At 37.1% G+C, this 24,213-nt stretch overlaps 1 long non-coding RNA gene across 1 annotated transcript in view; it reads right to left on the bottom strand.

The window, feature by feature from the left end:
* Positions 1-868: 868 nt before the first annotated feature.
* The window catches only part of LOC125965402 (uncharacterized), a 159,114-nt gene continuing 135,769 nt past the window's right edge, over positions 869-24,213 (bottom strand). The window contains exon 4 of the long non-coding RNA XR_007479236.1: positions 869-2,296. This is a non-coding gene — a long non-coding RNA (uncharacterized LOC125965402). The remainder of the gene's footprint in view (positions 2,297-24,213) is intronic.

Here is a 24,213-nt window from a genome sequence, read left to right on the forward strand (position 1 = left end):
TGACCTGTCCCTCACATGCTCTATGGCCCAACATGACAAAACCCTTACAGTGTTGTTTCATACTCTTGGGCTTTTTAAACACGCTGGTTCCTCCCCCTGGACTGTTTTTTTTTTTTTTCCTGCTCTATTGGCTTCATCCTCCAATGCCCAATTTAGTCATCTTATCTTTTGTGCAGTCTTCTCTAGCTGTCTACCTCCCAACAGTCATTCCCTGCTTTGCCCCACCACTCCATGTTGAATGCACATTTTTTTGCATGTATCTCATTGTTACATGTTACAAGCAATAGTTCTGTAACTATTGATTTATATATGTCTCCTCCTCCATGTTTTATATACATTTATACTCCCATCATCTACCATGAACTTGACATATGATAGGTACTTAATATTATTTAACTAAATTGAACTATATTTCCTGGATCTTTGTAACAAGCTACATTGCTACTGAGTTGGAGAGATAGATCCATTCAGGCTCATAAAGCCAAGGTCAAAAGAAATAACACAGGCAAGCAAATCCTTTTTTTTTTTTCTTCTTCTCTATTGTGGTAAAGAGTTTGGATTTTATTCTAAAAGCAAAGGAAAGCCATTGAAGGAGAGAGTCACACGATTCAATTTGCATGTTAAATATATCACTCTGGTATGCTTTCATTTCGATACTAAAGAAAGCATTGTTCATGGGTACTGAACCATTTATACCATACACATTATGCAAAAACAAGTCCACATTATTGAAGTCTCCAAGGATGACAAGATAGAGAAATTTAAATGTGGCAAGTCAGACAAAGGTATTAACCTGCCACCTTCATATTCGCCCATGTGTGAACTTTCTATTGGGAATTCATAACCTTCCCAAATAATACTTCAGCTAAAACAAAGAAGAATGTCTTTTTTTTTTTTTTTTTTTTTGCGGTACGCGGGCCTCTCACTGTTGTGGCCTCTCCCGTTGCGGAGCACAGGCTCTGGACGCGCAGGCTCAGCCCAGAAGAATGTCTTTTAAGTCTTTGGCAGAACACTGAATGGCAGTGCACAAGGTAAAATGTATACGATGTTCTAATGATACACGTGTTGGAAGTTTAAAAAAATGGGCAGTGTTCTTCTTCCTGTGTGTCATCATCAGGGCCTCTGGCAGGCTCCACCAGGTGAGGAGCTAAACAGTGGGGTGATGGCCTGATCCAGCCTTCCCATCCTCAGGAAGGTGAACTCCACAGTGTTCCCGAAGCCAGATAGCACCTCTTGATCCTCCATGTCTATTGTCACCTGTCCAACATTGCCCACTCTGTGACCAGCTCTGAGTGGACACCTTTCCTGAGCTCTTGGTCACTAGCAGTTACCTGGGCACATGGCACTGACTGGGATTTCAGAACGAAAACCATTCTTCCAAGAAAACTGAACGTAAGTAAACTTCTAATACATTTACTAATTATTCACATAGAAATGTGAACCTAATTTCAGCTGCTTTGTTTGGTGACATTCTGAAAGCAGCAACATGGAGAGGGTAAGGAGTCAGTCAGATCTGCTGCTGTGTGACACTGACCATGTTTAACTTCTCGGACTCCAGTTTTGTTTTTTATAACATGAGTATAGTAATACCTGCCATACGGGGTTTTTACAAAGTTTAGAGATGGTGTATATATAGTGCTTGGCACATAATAGATGCTAAACTAATGATACCTTTTATTGCTATCATATTTGCCAATTCTGCCTCTCCATGGAGTTAATATCTTTCTAATCATGAGTGAATTAGAGTTGCAATCTCTTTTTTTCTCTTTGGTATATTTCTTCTGTCATCCGTTTAGTTATTCTCTTTAATTTTTCCCACAAAATAATTCATCCGTTCCCAAGGGAGATGTCAGAATTCAAGTTCCAAGCTTCCTTTGCAGTTAAGGTATATTTGATTAGGATACTGTAAATGGGGCTTCCATGTTTGCTGGGACAGGTGACAGGAGCAGCAGTAGTTGTGTTTTTCTAGTGTTTGCAAGTTTGAGTTTCGGAGGCAGAAGCAGCTCTGGTGAATGAGCTACCAGTGGTTGCAGTGAAGTTCCTGGTGTTTGTGAAATTTGATGATGTGATTTGAGGCTTTGCTCCTTAACCTTAAGAATCCTTCACGCGGGCTTCCCTGGTGGTGCAGTGGTTGAGAGTCTGCCTGCCGATGCAGGGGACAGGGGTTTGTGCCCCGGTCCGGGAAGATCCCACATGCCGCGGAGCGGCTGGGCCCATGAGCCATGGCCGCTGAGCCTGCGCGTCCGGAGCCTGTGCTCCGCAACAGGAAAGGCCACAACAGTGAGAGGCTCGCGTACTGCAAAAAAAAAAAAAAAAAAAAAAAAAAAATCCCATCACCACTGGCAGAGAGAAAACAAGGCATTATTGCTGAGATGACAGTGATTGATATCAGATCTTCCAAAAAGTCAGATTTTGAAAACGGTGCATGTATTTGTGGGTGTGGGTGTATTAGGGTGAAATGGGGCAAACTGTGGAGGGGAGAGAGAATGGAAAAAGGGATGCAGGGTTCCTAGGGGCAAAGTGGACATACTTCACTATCTCATAGAGGAGGGTTGAGGTTTGGGCGAGCAAAGTAGAGCCTTCTGTTGAAAGAGAGCCATAGCTTTAGATGGGAAATTCGGGGGCCCACACCTCTCTTTAAAAAGTTTGATTAATTGTGGAGTTTTAGAGGGATGAGTAAATACCACTCCTGAGTTCAGAACCCTCTGATTAAGTGGACAAATAGAAATATGGTAAAAGTTGAAATTATTTGTTTTGTTATTGATATAAGGTGAATTGAATAATGTGGCTTAGATCTAACATCTTCTGTCCCTGAGTCAGACACACGCCCTAACCTCCCTCCCAGTCGCTGGCGCATGTAGGCATTGGTAGGCTTCCCTCAGAAGGGCAGAGCCCGTCCTTCTGAGTGTACCATCTGGTGATGAAAATTACGAAGGCAGGCTGGCTTTCAAAGACAAGGAGGAAGCTGCTGGACCACAGGTACCCATTCATTCTTTGAAATTGACCAATCAGATACAGTACTCCTCATGACCTAGGACAGGGGAAGCCGTGAAGAGAGGCTGGGGAAATTCCTCCACGTGGACTCATGAGAGGAGAGGAAAGGGAGATATCTACCCCAAACCCACACACAATTAATATCAACAGTTAAACCCACTCTCCTCCATTCCTTCTCCTCTTCTACATTCTACCATATTTCTTCAACGTGCCTCGGTAGTGACCTGACCAGCTGAGGGTATGACATGTTGTTATAGAGATAAGACAAGATATTTGCCCCTAAGGAATGTATGATTTTTAACAGAGATAAAATTGAAAACTACAGATAGAACAAACAGAGCTATTTTTCAGAACCTTGCTGAACAATTATGCTAGCCATCAATGGACTGCCTCTCAGCTCTAATTTCACCCTTATTTTCTGCTCTGTAACAATGGGCCCTGAAACTATATCTCTCTTGCCAGTGGGCAAGAGATCAAGCTTTGTTGGAAGAGAGTCCCAGAGGGACACTGGAAGAGAAAGGAAGTTTTTCTTCCTGGCGGCTGTGTGTTCCTTGGGGCAGGTTCTGTAGAGTGTATGTTCCTGCAGCTCCAGGCCCTCACGGCAGCCAGGGGTTAGTAGCACATGGGATTTCCCTGTGGGAACCTCCCCTCCCAGCACAGTGCTACCAGCCTGGCAACGCCCTGTGAATGGCTTTCTCCACAGCCACCAGCGAACACAGCCTCAGGGGACTTCTCTCCCATCCCGGGCTGTGCTCTGTCCAATGAGGTCTGGATCCCTGGTGAAGCCCTCTTCCAGATCTGTCCCTTCCTTGGATTCTGTATCCCAGCCCCACGGGCAGTTGTTGCTTCTGTAACTGCCCTCTTTACTCCCTATTAGTCAATCCTCTGTTTCTTCAAGCTCCCCTTACAGTTAATAATTCTCTATATTTGATTTTATTTGAAAGTTACCTATTCAAGTTACTCTAATCAAGTTACTCTGTGGTTTCCAGATTGGACCCTGACTGATATGACTATGAAACAGTCATTTTAACACTTATGTTCCAGAGCATGATAATTATGAAGAAAAACATCACCTTTTAATATTTTACAAGCAGGTCATTTTTTTCCCACAATTGTTTCTGAACTCTGAGAAAGATAATTCAAAGCAATCTTTTCCATATGTATTATGGGTTAAGCCATTTAAATGTACAAAAATAAAGCATTTTTCTAAACTCTCAAAAGGTTTTGAGTATGAGATGGAAATATGCTTTGATAGTGTCATTGATTTTCAAATGCTGCAGTAAAAGAGTTTCTGAAAGATGCTAAATCCATGTCATTAAAACCAGTGACAGGGATTCAGTTTTAATCTGCTTGAAAAATTGCCTGATTAGGTAAAAATGGCTTATCTCAAATGCTTGCCCTCACTTTGAGAACCTTTGTCTATTTGGGGCTAAAACACCTACACAGAAGAAGGGTTAGGCCCTGATGGTACCTACGACTCTTCAGAACGTCCAATGTTTTCCAGATAAACAGTGTGAGATAAGCCTGAGTGACTTCCCTGGCAGCTGGCAGTCTCTGAAATTCAGTTCCATTCTCCATAAATTGGGTTCAAAGAAAGCTTAGAATGATCATGTATGATTTTCTGGATTTCATGGATATGCTCTCAAACACTATTATAGATTCCAAGAAAGGACACATATTTGAACATTATTTTTATCGAGAGGCAAAACAAACCAAGACTATAACGATGTAATTCTTGTAAATGGTCACAAGTCCAGAGTTTGGGATTCTAGCCTTAACTTTCAAATAAACTGGTTGTATAACCTTTGGCTTGTTATTTGAACCTCTCCAAGCCTCATTTACATACACATGTAAAGTAAAAGGATCACATTTCTGCCAGTGTTAAAATTCTGTGACTCTGAAGAGTTTTCTTCTCTAAGTTCTTAACATGCCTCCAGTGTAGACTCTATTTTTTCTCCTCATATTTTCCCATCATTATTATGTTTTTAGCTTTCCTCTTATGTTATTTCAAGTTTTGGATTTTTTTTCTTAATAGTAATTTTTAAAAATTGAAGTATAGTTGCTGTACAAAGTTACAGGTATACAATATAGTGATTCACAATTTTTTAAGGTTCTACTCCATTTGTAGTTATTATAAAATATTGGCTATACCCCCCATGTTGTACGGTGTATCCTTGTAGCTCTTTCTCATCATTCTTTGACTCTCCCACAGCTAGTTTTCAAACATACTGTTGATACTACACGCTGAAAAGTCACTTATGGATTGTTGGCCTATAGCAAGAGACCTGACCATCTTTCCCTTGTTCTCCTGATTCCTCTCTCTGACTGTGATAATCACCTCACTTCTATGTCTGATCATCCAATAAAGCTTACTGCCTGCAGGCACATAAATCTGCTTTTTCTCATTCACTTTTCACCACTCTTTTTTTGTGTGTGGGGGGGCCCACCATGCGGCTTGCGGGATCTTCCCCGCCAGGGACTGAACCCAGGCCACCACAGTGAAAGCCCAGAATCCTAACCACTAGACCATCAGGGAAGTCCCTCATTCATTTCTCATGTGCAGAGTCTCATCCCTCCAAATAGAAGCCCAACATTTTTTTCCATTCATGCTCCTGAGCAGAAAACTAACCATATAGTGCACTTTATATGTCGATTGCTACATACCCTTTGACTAAAGATGGTTGAACATAATTAAAGACTGAAAACCAAATCTTTATCTTTCTGAGATGCTTTCCCTAAGGAAAAAGTAGAATCAGAAAAAAAATGATTGGCAATAGTTTTTCCCCATAATTTGTTTATGTTTTCTTTAGACTCAAGAAATATAAAAGTGAATGAAGTAGAAAAAAATTCTGTACTCTTCCCTATCCTGTTCCCTAGGGTGTTGACAGTTCAGTGCATAATCTCAGCATCTTTCTTTTGATAGGTGGACAGACAGACAGACATCCCTAGTAGTTCCTGCAGCATCTGGAAAACTACCAAGGTACACTCTAGTAACAGAAAAAAAAAAAAAAAAACTCTCTCTTATCACCAGTCAATTAATACACACAGAATACAGAACAAAGAGGTAGAAGTAGTTCCTCATTTTTCTCAAGCTGGTGCCTGCAATGGACATTTGGAAGGTCCGTCTCACTCATTTCTTTCCCACTCCTCTAATTTCTGCAGATACTCCTCTCCTTCCCAGCCTGAGCAGTCCTTGCCCCTCCTGAGATCTCAGATCTATGAAACAGGCCCTTGGCTCCCACCCTGCAACATCCCTGGGAGGGCCTTCCTGGGAATAAGGTGTAGGTCTTTTCAGTTCTTCACAACGGAATAGCGGTTACACACTTTCTCTTCCTGACATCAACTATCTTTTGAGGTATACCTTCGAACTTTGGAGAATAAAATACAAAATAATTCTTTTTTCTTGCCTTACTAAAGACTTTCTCTTTACCAAGTAAAAATAGGGGAAGAAAATAGGAGGTGAAGAGAAAGACAAGCTCACTCTATCTATACTATAATATCATTCTATGATAATTTACCATTATACAACATAGATAAATATGTATAAAATTACACATATACATACATGTATCTAGTGCATTATTCGTTTTTACAAGTTCACATAACCTTCCTGACCAGACCAGATCTCTCCTCATGACTGCCTTCTTTTTTTTTATATAAACTAAAGGGGTTTTTTTTGTTTTTGTTTTTGAATCCTGATTCTATGACTCTGTGAGGGCAATAGAGACACTGAGTATCCAAGGCTTTGGAAACCCAGGATGTTTATAGAACTTGAGACCAACAATATTATCAGAAAAATTTATCTTTGTATATTATGCAAGTTAAAAAATATATATCATACTTACTTTAAAGCTATGAGAAAATATCCTGGTGTAATCATTTTTCTAAAAGTTACATATATTGTCATTTGGCCAGAGAGATATTTTCAATCTGAAATATTTGGGGTGCCAAGAAAGATAACCATTTATTAAATTAGCAATTAACAGTATTATGATGGTTGACATTTCAATTACTTAGCCATGGAAACCAAAATTGTTCTTGTTTGTGAAATAGAAATGGGGGCATGGTGTAGGTTGTTCAGTATAAGAAGTCACCATACATTTTATTCATATATTCTGAAATATTATTTTGTGAGTAGTATTTAGTCTGGAATATTGGGATTTTTAAGGAGAAATATTTTCATTTTCATTCTACATTACTTATGTTATCCTTCTGGCATTCTTTCTCAAATATCATGAAAGCCTTAGTGATATAACTTCAGAATTCTGATAATTACCTCAACAAACCTAAGGATAAGAGCAGCAAAACAAGGTCATAAAGAAATTGGAGGAGTTTTGGGAACAGTGGGATGTTTATAATAGAGATTCATTCTTTAGGTTGGAAACAACCATAACCTTCACTATTATCTCATTGAAGAATGGTAGCTATCTCTAATTCAAGCACTAAGATACCTTGTTGAAGCTTAACATATGTGGGAAAACCCTTCCCAAATCTCTTATCTTCCTGAGTTTGCTGCCACCATTCATTCTCAACTCCTCTAGCCCAGACCTGGAATCAGATCCTACCAATTGTATTATTCAGAATCTTTCCTGTTCACCCTTTTTTTTTTTTTGCCCCTTCTGACTGACTCTGACTTCACTGACAGCTTCATCTGATAATAGCTTCCCAGCTTTTCCTTTGCCTCTTGATTTGCTTCTCTCTAGACCTCCCCAAAGCCAACAGGCTTTGGCTTATTCTAAATACAAAATTGTTAGTTGATCACACTATCCTCCTACTTAAAAATCCTTCTGCGGCTCACCGAGGATCTCAACATAAAACCCAAATGTGTTTGTAAGGCAAATAAAGCCATTTATAGCCTGATCTCTCTCTGCTTTCTGCCCGATCTCATTTCTTGCTGTTTTCTTCCTCATGCTCTGTGTTTCTGACATTGTGGACAACTTGCAGTGCCCTGAACATCCACCGTCTCTCACAGGCCCATGAAGCCTTTGCAGTTTCTCTTCAAAAACTCATTTCATTCATCATGTCCTCCAGAAAGTCTGCTCTGATTTTACTTCCTTGTTCTGGATTTGATAAATTATGAACACTTCAAGGCTTATATTGTAATTGTTTACCTGTCCATTATATTCACAGATCTTTGAGAGCAGGAAGATTTCATCTTTGAATGCCTAGCATCCAGAGTAATGTTTGTATAAACTGAATACTCATTACACTGGTTGAAAAGACATATTGAATTTGCACAGAGATTTACTCCTTAGGTAAGTTCCAAGCTTACCCTATTCATAAACCATAATGCAGGTGGGTGTTTTAGTCCTTCAGTAAGAAACAGTTGCTAATTTCAATGATATAATAGTGGGGGATAAGGGTTGTTTCTGGTAAAATGATTTTCCCATTCTGTAACATATGCAAAAGTGTTATTTCAGCTAAAATTAATGACATAAAAAATGGAACACATTTTACATTCTGTCAACCAAGTAAACTATGTGTATGGTAATCTTAAGAAATACTGAAGAGGGCTTCCCCGGTGGCGCAGTGGTTGAGAATCTGCCTGCTAATGCAGGGGACACGGGTTCGAGCCCTGGTCTGGGAGGATCCCACATGCCGCGGAGCAACTGGGCCCGTGAGCCACAACTACTGAGCCTGCGTGTCTGGAGCCTGTGCTCCACAACAAGAGAGGCCGCGATAGAGAGAGGCCCGCGCACCGCGATGAAGAGTGGCCCCTGCTTGCCACAACTAGAGAAAGCCCTCGCACAGAAACGAAGACCCAACACAGCAAAAATAAATTAAATAAATAAATAAAGAAAACATCAGTCATCCTAACGCCATCAGTCATAAATAAATAACGAAGTGACACTTGGGTCTAAAAGAAAAAAAAAAAAAAAAGAAATACTGAAGAGGCATCGGAGTTTTAAGACTGTGAACTTGAGTGCTAGACGTCTAAGTTCATGTCTCATATCTGACATATCCTCGGTGTGTGAACTTGGGTCTTTTAATTTCTCTAAGGCTTATATATACGACCTTCATATGATTGTTGAGAAAAAACAGAGACAATACATATAAAAACATGAATCCAAAAATTGGCACATAGTTTTGGCTTAATAAATATTGGCTATCATTTATTTATAACAAAGCTTTTGAAATATCTTAGTTAACCAGGAACTATAAAAGCCAGTTCTCATTCATCTCACAAACTGTGAACAAAACAATCCTGGAAACCCTTGCTTTGGCTATATCTCCAGAAACAATTAGGAGTTAATTAAATCTAAAACTGTTAGAGGGTGGTGAAAGAAACAATAGGGAATACAGTGGGAAAAAAAAAGCTGGTCAGAAGAATGCAAGACACATCAAAAGGTAGTTTTACAAAAAGGTGTGACAGAAGATGAAAGTTGAAGATGTGATGACATTAACTAGTAGAACTTTTGTTAAAGCAGTACACCTGATTCCCCTAAATGTAATATTTTGGATAATAATGCATTTACTCCTTTCGTTTTTGTTTTTCAGCTTTGTTACTTTGTTTTATAATTTTCAAATTATTTTGATCTCCTTGTTTTCTCTTTGTGTACTCCCCACACAATCACACATCAGAGGAGACAGACTATTATTATGTTGTTATGTATTTTTAGCCCCTGAACACTGCTCCATTTCTCCTTATTTCTGTTGCTGTTCATGTAAATGGGCAACTATTTTGATTGCAGTGACAGAAAACATGTGCAGCACTTGGTTATCATATGCGTGCTTAACATACTTGCAATTGCTATGAAAATCCCAGAAGTTCTGGAAAAAAATTTTTATTTCTCTCATAAATCAAAAGTAAAGCTTTATATATAAAATAAGAGCTATTAAAATTAAAAAGCTTAACATTGATCTCTTTTTACAACAGTAAAAACTACCATAGTTTCTTAATCCAGAAAAGTTGAAGAATATTATGTTATTTAAATGATAGCTAGGACTTCACATTTTTATAGTCTTTACTTAAAAAGCAGATTTTTCTCGTGTCTTACACAGAACAAGGTTGCAAAAGTCACACTGACCAATCCATATATTATTTTTAAACCTTTCTTCCAGAACATTTCTAATTCCAATCAGAACTAAAATACAGTTTTTCATGGAACTCAACAAACTAATCTGAAAATGTATGAGAAGAAAGTAATGGTCCAAAATGTACATGAGAGGAGAATAATTATCTGAGATATTTTTGAAGAAGAAAGTTAGGGGTGGCTGTACTGGATATTAAGTCATAATAAAATTATATTAAGAGAGTATATTATTAATTTGGAGATTGATAGAGACCAATGGAACAGAATGGATAGCCCAAGACACAGACATGTATGAATTTGACAGGGATGGTTTTGTCAACGATAAGTGAGAAACGATGAACTAGCCAGTAAATGGTGCCAAGACAATTAGTTACCAAATGGAAAAAGTAAAATTGAATACCTTCCTCACACCATATAGTAAAAGATATGTATTTTCTTTTAGAAGAAAATATAGGAGAATAGCTTTATAACCATAAGATAGGGAAAGTGTAGGAAGTGCAAACCATCATTTAAAAAAAAATGAGAAACTGGAGTACATGAAAATTAAAACTTCCATTTAGTAAAAGCAGAGTTATGATAAAAAGACAATTCATAGACTGGGAGAAGCTATGTGCAACATATGTAAGTTTAGTGTCCAGGATGTATGAAGAACTTCCACAAATTTTAAAAAAGTATAAAACTTAATAGAAAAAAGGGCAGAAAATATCAGCAACAATTCATAGAAGAGGAGCCAGGAGAAGAAATATACAAATACACACACACACACACACACACACACACACACACAAATACTCTAACTAGTGGTCTGTTTTAGTTTTCATTAAAATTACTCACATGAGATTGATAAAATATAAAAAGTGTGAAGGAGGATGTGAAACAATTGTAATTTTATAATTCTTTGTGGGAGTATTAGTTGATTCAACCACTGTGGAAAGCAATTTGGTAATAGATAGTAAATTGAAGATGACAGTAATCCATAGAATCTACTCCTGGTACATGACCTAAATAAAAGCTCACTCGTGAACTCAAGGGGACATAAAATGTTTTAGGGTAGTGTTGTTCATAATAGAAAAAAGGAAACAAACTATAAATCCATCAATGAACCAAACTATATATATTAACATAATGTTGAGCAATAAATTCAAGTTTTAAAAGAAAACTACAGTGTATCCACTTAAATTTTTAACACATGAAAAAATATATTGCTGAAATCTACATCCATATATAGGAGAAGTATAAAAAATGATCAGTAATGATAAACACATAATTCAAGATGATAGTTACCCACTGATGGAGAAAGAAGGGGAATGTGATAGAGAGGCTTAAATGATCATAATATCTTAAGTCTTAAACTGGATGGTAGACATTTAGGTGTCCATAATTGTAAATTTTACATTTTTTCATATGTCAAATATTTTCTACGAAATTTAAAAATAAAGAAGTGCTGATGTTAGCATCATGGTGGTATAAGATGTTTCTCCTTTTTGTCCCCCCCTTTTCAACAACAAATTAGACACCCATCACAAACAAAAGTACCTTTGTGGGAGTTGTGGGATTTAGAACCATACTCCATGGGGCCTAGGAGGAATTCTGCCCACCTGTGCATATGATAATAGGTAGGTAGACCTTGGTATGAGCTGTGGAACCAGTGGAGCCAGTGAATCTACTACCACACCTCTCACCATGGTCAGCAAAAAACCTGGAGAGTGCTGACCTGGGCAGAAGCTCATGGATGAGAGAGAACTGGCAGAAGTCCAGCCTCCCTGAGGGGAGTTTCCAGCACACCACTGGAGAAAAAAGAGGTTTGGATACATTGGACACTTTAAGAGGAACTTTACCAGTGCCACCTCCTTCCTCCCCAAGGCAACACTGCCTGGGGCTGAAAAAAACAGGTGGTGGCAATATCTCCTGAAGGGGAAAAGGAGAGCAATGAGTGAGAGGCTGGCTACCCCAGTGCTGTAGGACACAGCTGGAAAAACCTGTTTCTCTCCACCAGCACCCAGAGTACCTAGGTGGGACCTCTGTGACTTGTTGGAGAGTGATCAGAAAGACAGTTAAGAATATCAAAGGGCATTGAAGAGATGAGGTTCCTGTTGTCTATGCCCAGAACTTTAGAAGAAAGTCTGCCCACAAGCTTCTAGGAGTATCTTGCCCAAGGATCTTCCTACCACAGGTTTGCAGGCACCCCAATGCCCTGAGTGCTAAACTTACACCTCCCCTCATTCTGCTACCGACTCCTTGTGTGAGCCCCTGAGTGTGGCTAGGGAGTGAGCTCAGAAAACAGGCCAGGGTCTGTAGTCAAGGGAGAAACCACAAACTTGGGCATAGTGACACCTCTGGAAAACAAAAGACAGGTTTTCAGCACCCACCTGGTGGGTTGTAAGAACCAGAGCACATGCCACAACTAAGACCTGGTGCAGACAAAAAAAAAAAAAAAAGCTGTCCTCTTAAAAAAAAAAAAAGTGTAAAAATTCTACCTACTATAAGAGGGAGCAAGAAAAGTGAAACAGGTGTACACATACAAAGGTGGAGAAAACTCCAGATAATAATAGCACCAATGAATAGAATACCCTACCTGAAGGCAACTAGCAACTATTTAAGGAGGTGTCTGTTACTTCAAATTTGAAAGTAACACACAACTGCAAGGAACATGAAAAACCAATCAAATGTCATCACCCAAAGATAATAATTCTCCTATAACTGAGCTCAAAGGCACAGAATTTTGGAATCAAGCTGATAAAGAATTCAAAATAGATGTTTTGAAGAAACTCAATGAGGTATAAGAAAATTCAGAAAGAAAATGAGATGTAATCACAAAAAAATACATGCTCAAATTGATATTTACCAAAGAGGTAGAAGTCATAAAGAAGAACCAAACAGAAACTCTGGAGATGAAGAATTCAATGAATGAAGTGAACATTCAGTAGAGAGCAACTGCAACAGAGTAATGACAGAATAAGTGAGTTAGAGAACAGGAATTTTGAAATAACCCAATAGAGGAGATCAAAGAAAAAAAAACAAAAAAGAGTAAAGAAAGTCTTCATGATCTATGGGAAACCATAAAAACAAAACCAAAAACAAAATGAGTAGAATTGGGATTCCAGCAGGAGAAAAGGGGGTGGGGCAGAAAGGTTCTTTAAAGAAATAATAGCTGAGAACGTCCCAAACCTGGGGAGAGATTTGGACATTCAAGTTCAAAAAACGAATAGGTCACCCTATTAACTCAGTGCAAAAAAACCTTCTCCAAGACACATTACAATGAAACTGTTAAAACTAAAGGTAAAGAAAATCCTAAAAACAGCCAGGGAAAAAATATTGTCATCTAGAAAATAACCCACATTGGGCTATCAGTGGATTTCTCAACAGAAACCCAAAAGACCAGGAGAGAGTGGAATGACATTCAAAATATTGAAAGAAAAAAATTGCCAGTCAAGAATATGCTATCTGACAAAGTTATTTTCAGATACAGAGGAGAAATAAAGCCTTTCCCAGACAAACAAAAGCTGAAGGAGTTTATCACCACTAGACCTGCCTTGCAAGAAATGCTGAAAGGAACTCTTCAAGCTGAAATGAAAAGACACTAATCAGGGACTTCCTTGGTGGTCCAGTGGGTAAGACCCTGTGTTGCCAATGTAGGGGGCCCAGCTTTGAACCCTGGTTGGGGAACTAGATCCGGCATGCATTCTGCAACTAAAAGTCCACATGTCGCAGCTAAGAAGTCTGCATGCTACAACAAAGATACCATGTGTCGCAACAAGACCCAGTGTAGCCAAAAAAAAAAAAGAAAAAAGAAAAGACACTAATCAGTGACATACAAACATATTAAAGTATACACACACTGGTAAAGGTAAATACACAGTCAGACTTAGGAAAGTCTAATTCTGTAATAGGATGGTGTGTTAAACTACAGTATAAAGGTTAAAGGAAAACAGTATTAAAAATAGTTACTATAATTTGTGAATGAATACACAATATAAAAAGAAATAATTACATAAAAATATAAGTATAAAAGGGGGAATAAAAGAGTGAAGATTTTCTTTAAAAATGGGCTATTTTATCAATGAGATGTCTTACGTAAGACTCATGGTAACCACAAAGCAAAAACCTAGTAGATTCTCAAAAGATACAGAAAGGGCAAACAGAGCATACCATCAGAGAAAATCACCAATTTACAAAGGTAGGCAGAAACAGAGGGAAAAAGAAATAATAGAAATACAAAATAGCCAGAAACAATTAATAAGATGGCATTAATAATTCCTTATATATCAATAGTAACTCTAAATGTAAATGGGTTGAATTCTCCAATCAGAAGTCACAGAGTGGCTGGATGGCTAAAAATACAAGACCCAATTTTACTTTGCCTACAAGAGACTCACTTTAGCTTTAGGATACACATAGGTTCAAAGTGAAGGGATGGAAAAAGCTATTTCATGCAAGAGGAAAAAAAGCAAGCAGGGAAGTCATACTTATATCATACAAAATAGGCTCTAAGTCAAAATCATAACAGGAGACGAAAAAGATTATTATACAATGATAAAGGAGTCAATTCATCAAGAAGATATAACAATCTTAAATATATACATACCCAACATTAACCTCAATATATTAACCTCAATATATTAACCTCAATATATTAACCAAATACTAACAGATCAGAAGGGGGATATATTAATATATTATATTAACCAAATACTAACAGATCAGAAGGGGGAAATAGACAATAATACAATAACATCAGGTACTTCAATACGCCACTTTCAGCAAAGGATAGATCATCCACATAAAAAATCAACAGAGAAATGGACTTGAAACATATATTAGACCAAACGGACCTAACACACATTTATAGAACAGTCCATCCAACAGCAGCAGAATACACATTCTCTTCAAGTGCAAATGGAACATTCTCTGGGACTGTATAATAGGAAGAAAACAAATCTTAGCAAATTCAAGAAGACTGAAATCAGAACAAGTATCTTTTCTGACCACAATGCTATGAAGCTAGAAATCAACAAGAGGAGAGGTGGAAAATCTGTAAATATGTGGAAATAAAACAACATGCTCCTGAACAACTAATGTATCAAAGAAAAAAAACAAAAAGGAAATTAAAAAAATCTTGAAACAAATGAAAATGGAAACACGATTTATCAAAATCTATGGGATGCTGCAAAAGCACTTCTGAAAGGAAAGTTCACAGTAATAAGTGCATATATTAAGAAAGTAGAAATATCTCAAATAACAGCCTAACTCTACATCTCAAAGAACTAGAGAAAGAAGAATAAACTCAGCCCAAATTTAGCAGAAGGAAGAAAATAACAAAGATGAGAGAGAAAATAAATGAAGACAAGAAAAATAATGAAAAAAACACCCCAACAAACTTAGCTGCTCTTTCAAAAAGATAAACAAAACTGACAAACATTTAGCTAGACCAAATAACACAAAAAGAGAGAAGACTCAAATTCATTAAATCAGAAATGAAAGAGGAGACATTAAAACATACTACAGAAATACAGAGGGTTATGAGAGTCTACTATTAAACAATCATATGCCAACAAATTGGATAATGTATAAATGGATAAATTTCTAGAAATGTACAGCCTACCAAGACTGAATCAGGAAGAAACAGAAAATCTGAGCAGACCAATTACTAGTACAGAGATTGAATCAGTAATCAAAACCTTCCAACACAGAAAAGCCCAGGGCCAGATGTCTTCATGGCAAATTCTACCAAATATTTAATGAGGAATAAGTGCCAATTCTTTCCAAACTCTTCCAAAAAACTGAAGAAGCAGGAAAACCTTTAAACTAATTTTACAAGGCCAGCATTAGTCTGATGCTAAAGCCAGACAAGGACACTACAAGAAAAGAAAACTAGACCAATATCCCTGATGAATACAGAGGCAAACAATCTCTACAAAATATTAGCAAACAAAATTTGAACAACATATTAAAAGGATTATACACCATGACCAAGTGGGATTTATCTCTGAGCTGCAAGGATGGTTCAACATGGCCAAATCAATAAATGTGATACACAACATTAATAGAATGAAAAATAAAAATCAACAACTGCAGAAAAAACATTTGACCAAATATAACATCCTTTCATGATACAAACCCTTGACAAATTTGGTACAGAAGGAACATAACTTAATAAAGGCCATATACGACAAACCCACAGCCAACATTATACTCAACAGGGAAAAACTGAAAGCTTTTCCACTAAGAACAGAGATGGGACAAGGGTGCCCACTCTCACCACTCTTATTCAACACAGTACTGGAAGCCCTAGCTAGAGCATTAGTCAAGACAAAGAAATAAAAGGCATCCAAATCAGAAAGGAAGAAGTAAAACTGTCTCTCTTTGCAGATGATGTGATCTAGATATATAGAAAATGCTATAGACTCAACCAAAAAACTGTTGGAACTCATCAATGAATTCAGTAAAGCTGCAGGATATAAAATCAACATACAGAAATCAGTTGCATTTTTATACACTAGTAACAAAACATCTGAAAAGGAAAACTACCCCATTCACAATAGCATCAGAAACAATAAAATACTTAGGAATAAATTTTACCAAGGAAGTGAAAGATCTGTACAATGTAAATTACAAGACTCATGAAAGAAACTGAAGAATACACAAGAAATGGAAAGATGGTCCATGTTCACGGATCTAAGAAACTAATATTGTTAAAGTGTTCACAATTCCCAAAGTCATCTATAGATTCAGTGTAATCTCTATCAAAATTCCAATGGCATTATTCACAGAAAAGAGATAAACAGTATTAAAATATGTATGGAACCACAAAAGACCCCCAACAGTCAAAGCAATCATAAGAAAGAAGAACAAAGCTGGAAGCATCACATTTCCTGACTATAAACTATTGTACAAAGTTATGGTAATCAAAACAGTATGGTACTGGCATTAAAAAATAGACAACAAGCCAATGGAACAGGATAGGGCCCAGAAATAAACCCCTGCTTTTATGGTCAACTAATATTTGATAAGGGAGCCAAGAACACTCAATTGGGAAAGGATAGTCTCAACAAATTGTGCTGGGAAAACTGGATAACTTGATGCAGAAAAATGCAGTTGGACCCCATCTTACACCACTAACAAAAATTAACTCGAAATGAATTAAAGATTAAACATAAGACCTGATATCATAAAACTCCTAGATGAAAACATAGGGAATAAGCTCCTTGACAATGGTCTTGGCAATTAATTTTTAGATGTGATACCAAAGCACAAGCAACAAAAGCAAAAATCAAATAGGACTATGTCAAACTAAAAGGTTATGCACACCAAAACAATTAAAAAATGAAAAGATGATCTACAGAATGGGAGAAAATATTTGCAAACCATATATCTGATAAGGTATTAAAGTCCAAAATATATAAAAATCTCATACAACTCAATAAAAAAACCCCAAGAATTCTATTAAAAATGGGCAGAGGAACTAAATAGACATTTTTCTAAAGACATTCAAATGGCAAAAAGATACATAAAAATATACTCAATATCACTAATCATCAGAGAATTGCAAGTAAAAGTTACAGTAACATATCATCTCAAACCTGTTAGAATGGCTATTATCAAAATTAGATATAATAAGTAGTAGGGAGGATGCAGAGGAAAAGGAAGCACTGTACACTCTTGGTGGGAATGTAAATTGGTGTAGCCACTGTGGAAAACAGTATGGAGGCTCCTCAAAAAATTAAAAATAGGACTACCATATGATCCAGCAATCCCACTTCTGAGTATACATCTAAATGAAATGAAAACTGGATATCGAAGAGATATCTGCACTCCCATGTTCATTGCAGCGTTATTCACAATAGTTAAAATATGGAAACAACCTAAATGTCTGTCAATGGATGAATGGATAAAGAAGATATTAAAAAATATATTTACATACACACACATACAAATATATACACAGAGGTATATATACACATAATGGAAAACATTTCAACCGTAAGAGTGTAGAAAATTCTGCCATTTGTGACAACCTGGATGGATGGACCTTGAGGGCATTAGGCAAAGTAAGAAGGGTCAGAAAAAGAAAGACAAACACTATATGATATAATTTATCTGTGGAATCTAAAAAAAGCCAGATGCATAAAAATAGAGTAGATGGGGAGATGCTGTTAAGGGTACACATATGTAACCAGTAGATAAATAGGCCCTGGAGATCTAATGCACAGCATAGTGATTAACGTCAACAATACTGTATTACAAACTTCAAAGTTGCATGGAGACTAAATCTTAAAAGAAATGATAATTATGTGTTGTGATGGAAGTATCATTGATGCCACAGTGGTCATCATATTGCAACACACAAATGTATCAAGTGGACATCTTCTACACCTTAAACTTACACATGCTATATGTCAATTATATTTCAATAAAAATAAATGAAAAAACACAGGTCAGAGAACAGTTTTATCAAAGGCAGAAGTAGAAACTGTGCTGAATATATACTTAGGGAAAGGGCGTTTTCTGACCACTAATAGTGATTTGAGGTGGAGGAAGACAGGGATTTGTTCTCAATTTCTGTTTTTATTTCCCCCTAAATACTAACATATTACATAATCTTTATAAATATTAAATAAATTCAGAAATCTGTAATACAGATGGTAAATTTATCCCATAGAACAATTTCTTCAACATTTTGCAGCCTTTGCTCTACCATCTTTTAGTTAACATTTTTTTTCCTGTTGAGAGGTCTGAGGTCATTCTGATTTCTGATCTTTTGGGGATATGGAGGATGATGATGTTTGAAGGCAACTGTTGCAGATTCTGAAGGTAATTTACAAAGAAAAATTTCAAGTATATATTGAGCGATGGTAGCATAATGGAGCTAAGTGTATTTCAAAGTGACTCCTTTGAAAGAAAAAACACTCATTGGATGGATGAACCAAGATTCAGTGTATGTCTTCCTGGGCCTGCAATACCCTTAGGCCCATTGATGACTTCCTGGTTTGCAATGACAGGAAAATGTGGAGAGGGAAGTCTGAAATCACAATGTGCCATTTATCACAAGCTGGTGAAGAACTGAATTAGTGAAGTAAAACACACAAATGCAATTCTGATTTTTACAAATGTGCTTTATCATGTCATGCACATATCATTACATCCTTCAAGCACAAGTCAAATGCTACGTGTATGCTTATCGTTCAGGGAACACCTGCTAAGTGCCAAAATTATCTTCCTGGTACATAAGATCCAATGGAAAGTAGGGTGTAAATAATCTCCATCTTCACAGATCTTCCTTTATCTGTATTTCTTAAATGACACTCACTACATTTTTGTCATTTGTGAACATTTTATTCTCCTACAACACAGTGAGTGGTCTGATACTAGCCTTATTTTAAAATTTATCATTGTTTCCCTGTGGCACTTATCTCAGTGCTTAACAACTACAAATGGTCAATAATGTGTTGAATCAATGAATAAATGATGTTTCCCAGCATGCTTTGATGGAATAATCCAATAAGCTTCTCTCCTGCTAAGCTGTTAGAAGTGAACTTAATTCTTATGTTCATATTAATTCTTAATTCATATTAAGAAGTTGGCACCAAATAAACCATTAAAATGGAATGACATTACAAAAATCAACCTTAAAATTTTTTCCTTGGAATTGTAGAATACTTTTATGGCTTAATATTAGTGAGTCATGTTTATACAAAAAGATTATAAATGCACAATTATATATTTATCCAAGAGATTTAACATCTATTTAGAATACATTACCATGTACTAGAAAATAATAAAATTTTATAATATTGCACTTTTATAAGAGTGCTCCAAATACATCTTTGTGATTGATAGTGACTACATGAGGGAAAACTTTGAAATTATCTCTTATTTTGATTTCCTTTATAGGGTGTTTTTAATCTTTTGTGGAGTCAAACTCCAAATGTAAGTATTTTGGAGAATTAAAAATTGCATCCTCAAACTTCCCGGAGATAACACATGGTGTGCCTCAGGGTGTTGCAACATCACACCGGCCTCTGCTGCCTCAGGCTCGTTCCGCATTCCGTACCCCTACCTACCCTCCGGCCTGAGTGAGCCAGAGCACCCTAATCAGCTGCTACTTTAACCTCGTCCTGTCTGAGCGAAGAACAGATGCCCTCAGGCGACCTACATGCACAGGCGGGGCCAAATCCAAAGCTGAACCCCAGGAGCTCTGCGAACAAAGGAGGGAAATTTCTCAGAGCAGCCTCAGGAGCAGCGGATTAAATCTCCACAGTCAACTTGATGTATCCTGCATCTGTGGAATAGCTGAATAGACAACTAATCATCCCAAAGTTGAGGCAGTGGACTTTGGGAGCAATGATATATATATATTTTTCCTTTTCCTCTTTTTATGAGTGTGAATGTGTATGCTTCTTCTGTGATTCTGTCTGTATAGCATTGCTTTTACCATCTGTCCTAGGGTTCTGTCTGTCCTCTTTTTTTTTTTTTTTTAGTATAGTTTTTAGTGCTTGTTATCATTGCTGGATTTGTTTTTTGGTTTGGTTGCTCTCTTCTTTCCTTCATTCTTTTTTTATTACTTTTTAATTTTAATAATTTTAAAAAATTGTTTATTTTAATAACTTTATTTCATTTTCCTTTTTTTTTCTTTTATTCTTCCTTTTCTTCTGAGCCATGTGGCTGAAAGGGTCTTGGTGCTTCCGCCGGGTGTCATGCCTGTGCCTCTGAGGTGGGAGAGCTGAGTTCAGGACACTGGTCCACCAGAGACCTCCTGGCTCCACGTAATATCAAATGGCAAAAGCTCTCCCAGAGATCTCCATCTCAACGTTAAAACCCAGATCCACTCAACAACCACCTATGGACACCCTATGCCGAACAACTAGCAAGACAGGAACACAAGCCCACCCATTAGCAGAGTGGCTGCCTAAAATCATAATAAGGTCACAGACACCCCAAAACACACCACCGAATGCAGACCTGCCCACCAGAAAGACAACATCCAGTCTCATCCACCAGAATACAGGCACCAGTCCCCTCCCAACAGGAAGCCTACACAACCCACTGAACCAAACTTAGCCACTGGGGGCAGCCACCAAAAACAATGGGAACTACAAACAGCAGCCTGCAAAAAGGAGAACCCAAACACAGTAAGTTAAGCAAATTGAGAAGACAGAGAAACACACAGCAGATGAGGAGCAAGGTTAAAACCCACCAGACCAAACAAAGGAAGAGGAAATAGGCAGTCTACCTGAAAAAGAATTCAGAGTAATGATAGTAAAGATGTGGAAACAGAATGGAGAAAATATAAGAAACGTTTAACAAGGACCTAGAAGAACTAAAGAGCAGAGAAACACCGATGAACAACACAATAAATGAGATTCTCTAGAAGGAATTCTCTAGAAGGTATCAATAGGAGAATAACTGAGGCAGAAGAACAGATAACTGACCTGGAAGGTAAAATAGTGGAAATAACTACTGGAGAGCAGAATACAGAAAAAAAAAAAAATGAAAAGAATTGAGGAGAGACTCAGAGACCTCTGGGACAACATTAAACACACCAACATTCCAATTATGGGGGTCCCAGAAGAAGAAGAGAAAACGAAAGGGTCTGAGAAAATATTTGAAGAGATTATAGTTGAAAACTTCCCTAATATGGGAAAGGAAATAGTCAATCAAGTCCAGGAAGTACAGAGAATCCCATACAGGATAAATCCAAGGAGAAACATGCCAAGACACATATTAAACAAACTATCAAAAATTAAATACAAAGAAAACATATTAAAAGCAGCAAGGGAAAAACAACAAATAACATACAAGGGAATCCCCATAAGTTTAACAGCTGATATTTCAGAAGAAAATCTGGAAGCCAGAAGGGAGTGGCAGGACATATTTAAAGTGATGAAAGGGAAAAACCTACAACCAAGATTACTCTGCCCAGCAAGGATCTCATTCAGATTCAACAGAGAAATTAAAACCTTTACAGACAAGCAAAAGCTAAGAGAATTCAGCACCACCAAACCAGCTTTACAACAAATGTGAAAGGAACTTCTCTAGGCAAGAAACACAAGATAAGGAAAAGGCCTATAATAACAAACCAAAACAATTAACAAAATGGCAATAGGAACATACATACCAATAATTACCTTAAATGTAAATGGATTAAAAGCTCCAACCGAAAGACACAGACTGGCTGAATGGATACGAAAACAAGACCCATCTATATGCTGTCTACAAGAGACCCACTTCAGAACTAGGGACACATACAGACTGAAAGTGAGGGGATGGAAAAAGATATTCCATGCAAATGGAAATCAAAAGAAAGCTGGAGTAGCAATTCTCATATCAGACAAAATAGACTTTAAAATAAAGACTATTACAAGAGACAAAGAAGGACACTACATAATGATCAAGGAATCAATCCAAGAAGAAGATATGACAATTGTAAATATTTATGCACCCAACATAGGAGCACCTCAATACATACGGCAAAAACTAACAGCCATAAAAGGGAAAATCGACAGTAACACAATAAGAGTAGGGGACTTTAACACCCCACTTTCACCAATGGACACATCAACCAAAATGAAAATAAATAATGAAACACTTAAATATCAATTAACTCCATCTTGTTTAATGTAAAGCTTTAAGTGATACGTTAAAGATGGACTTAATTGATCTTTAGAGGACATTCCATCCAAAAACAACAGAATACACTTTATTCTCAAGTGCTCATGGAACGTTCTCCAGGAGAGATCATATCGTGGGTCAGAAATAAAGCCTTTGTAAATTAAAGAAAATTGAGGTAGTATCAAGTGTCTTTTCCGACCATAAAGCTCTGAGACTAGATATCAGTTACAGGAAAAAATCTGTAAAAAATTCAAACACATGGAGGCTAAACAATACACTACTTAATAACCAAGAGATCACTGAAGAAATCAAAGAGGAAATCAAAAAAACCCTAGAGACAAATAACAACGAAAGCATGACAATCCGAAACCTATGGGATGCAGCAAAAGCAGTTCTAAGAGGGAATTTTATAGCAGTACAATCCTATCTCAAGAAACAAGAAACATCTTAAATAAACAACCTAACCTTACACCTAGAGCAATTAGAGAAAGAAGAACAAAAAACCCCCAAAGTTAGCAGAAGGAAAGAAATGATAAAAATCAGATCAGAAATAAATGAAAAAGAAATAAAGGAAACAACAGCAAAGATCAATAAAATTAAAAGCTGGTTCTTTGACAAGATAAACAAAATTGATTAACCATTAGCCAGACTCAAGAAATAAAGGGAGAAGATTCAAATCAACAGAATTAGAAATGAAAAAGGAGAAGTAACAACTGACACAGCAGAAATACAAAGGATCATGAGAGCTTACTATCAGCAACTATATGCCAATAAAATGGACAACCTGGAAGAAATGGATAAATTCTTAGCAAAGCACAACCTTCCAAGACTGAACCAGGAAGAAATAGAAAATATAACCAGACCCATCACAAGCACTGAAATTGAGACTGTGATTAAAAATCTTTCAACAAACAAAAGCCCAGGACCAGATAGCTTCATGGGTGAATTCTATCAAACATTTAGAGAAGAGCTAACACCTATCATTCTCAAACTCTTCCAAAATATAGCAGAGGGAGGAACACTCCCCAGCTCATTCTACGAGGCCACCGTTACCCTGATACCAAAACCAGACAAAGATATCACAAAGAAGACTGCAGGCCAGTATAACAGATGAACATAGATGCAAAAATCCTCAACAAAATACTAGCAAACAGAATCCAACAGCACATTAAAAGGATCATACACCATGATCAAGTGGGGTTTATCCCAGGACTGCAAGGATTCTTCAGTAAACACAAATCAATCAACGTGATACACCATATTAACAAATTGAAGGAGAAAAACCATAAGATCATGTCAAAAGATGCAGGAAAAGCTTTTGACAAAATTCAACACCCATTTATGATAAAAACCCTCCAGAAAGTAGGCATAGAGGGAACTTACCTCAACATAACAAAGGCCATATATGATAAACCCACAGCCAACATCATTCTCAATGGTGAAAAACTGAAACCATTTCCACTAAGATCAGGAACAAGACAAGGTTGCCCACTCTCACCACCATTATTCAACATAGTTTTGGAAGTTTTAGCCACAGCAATCAGAGACAAAAAAGAAATAAAAGGAATCCAAATAA

The sequence above is a fragment of the Orcinus orca genome, chromosome 9 (genome assembly GCF_937001465.1).
Source record: "Orcinus orca chromosome 9, mOrcOrc1.1, whole genome shotgun sequence".
NCBI lineage: Eukaryota > Metazoa > Chordata > Mammalia > Artiodactyla > Delphinidae > Orcinus > Orcinus orca.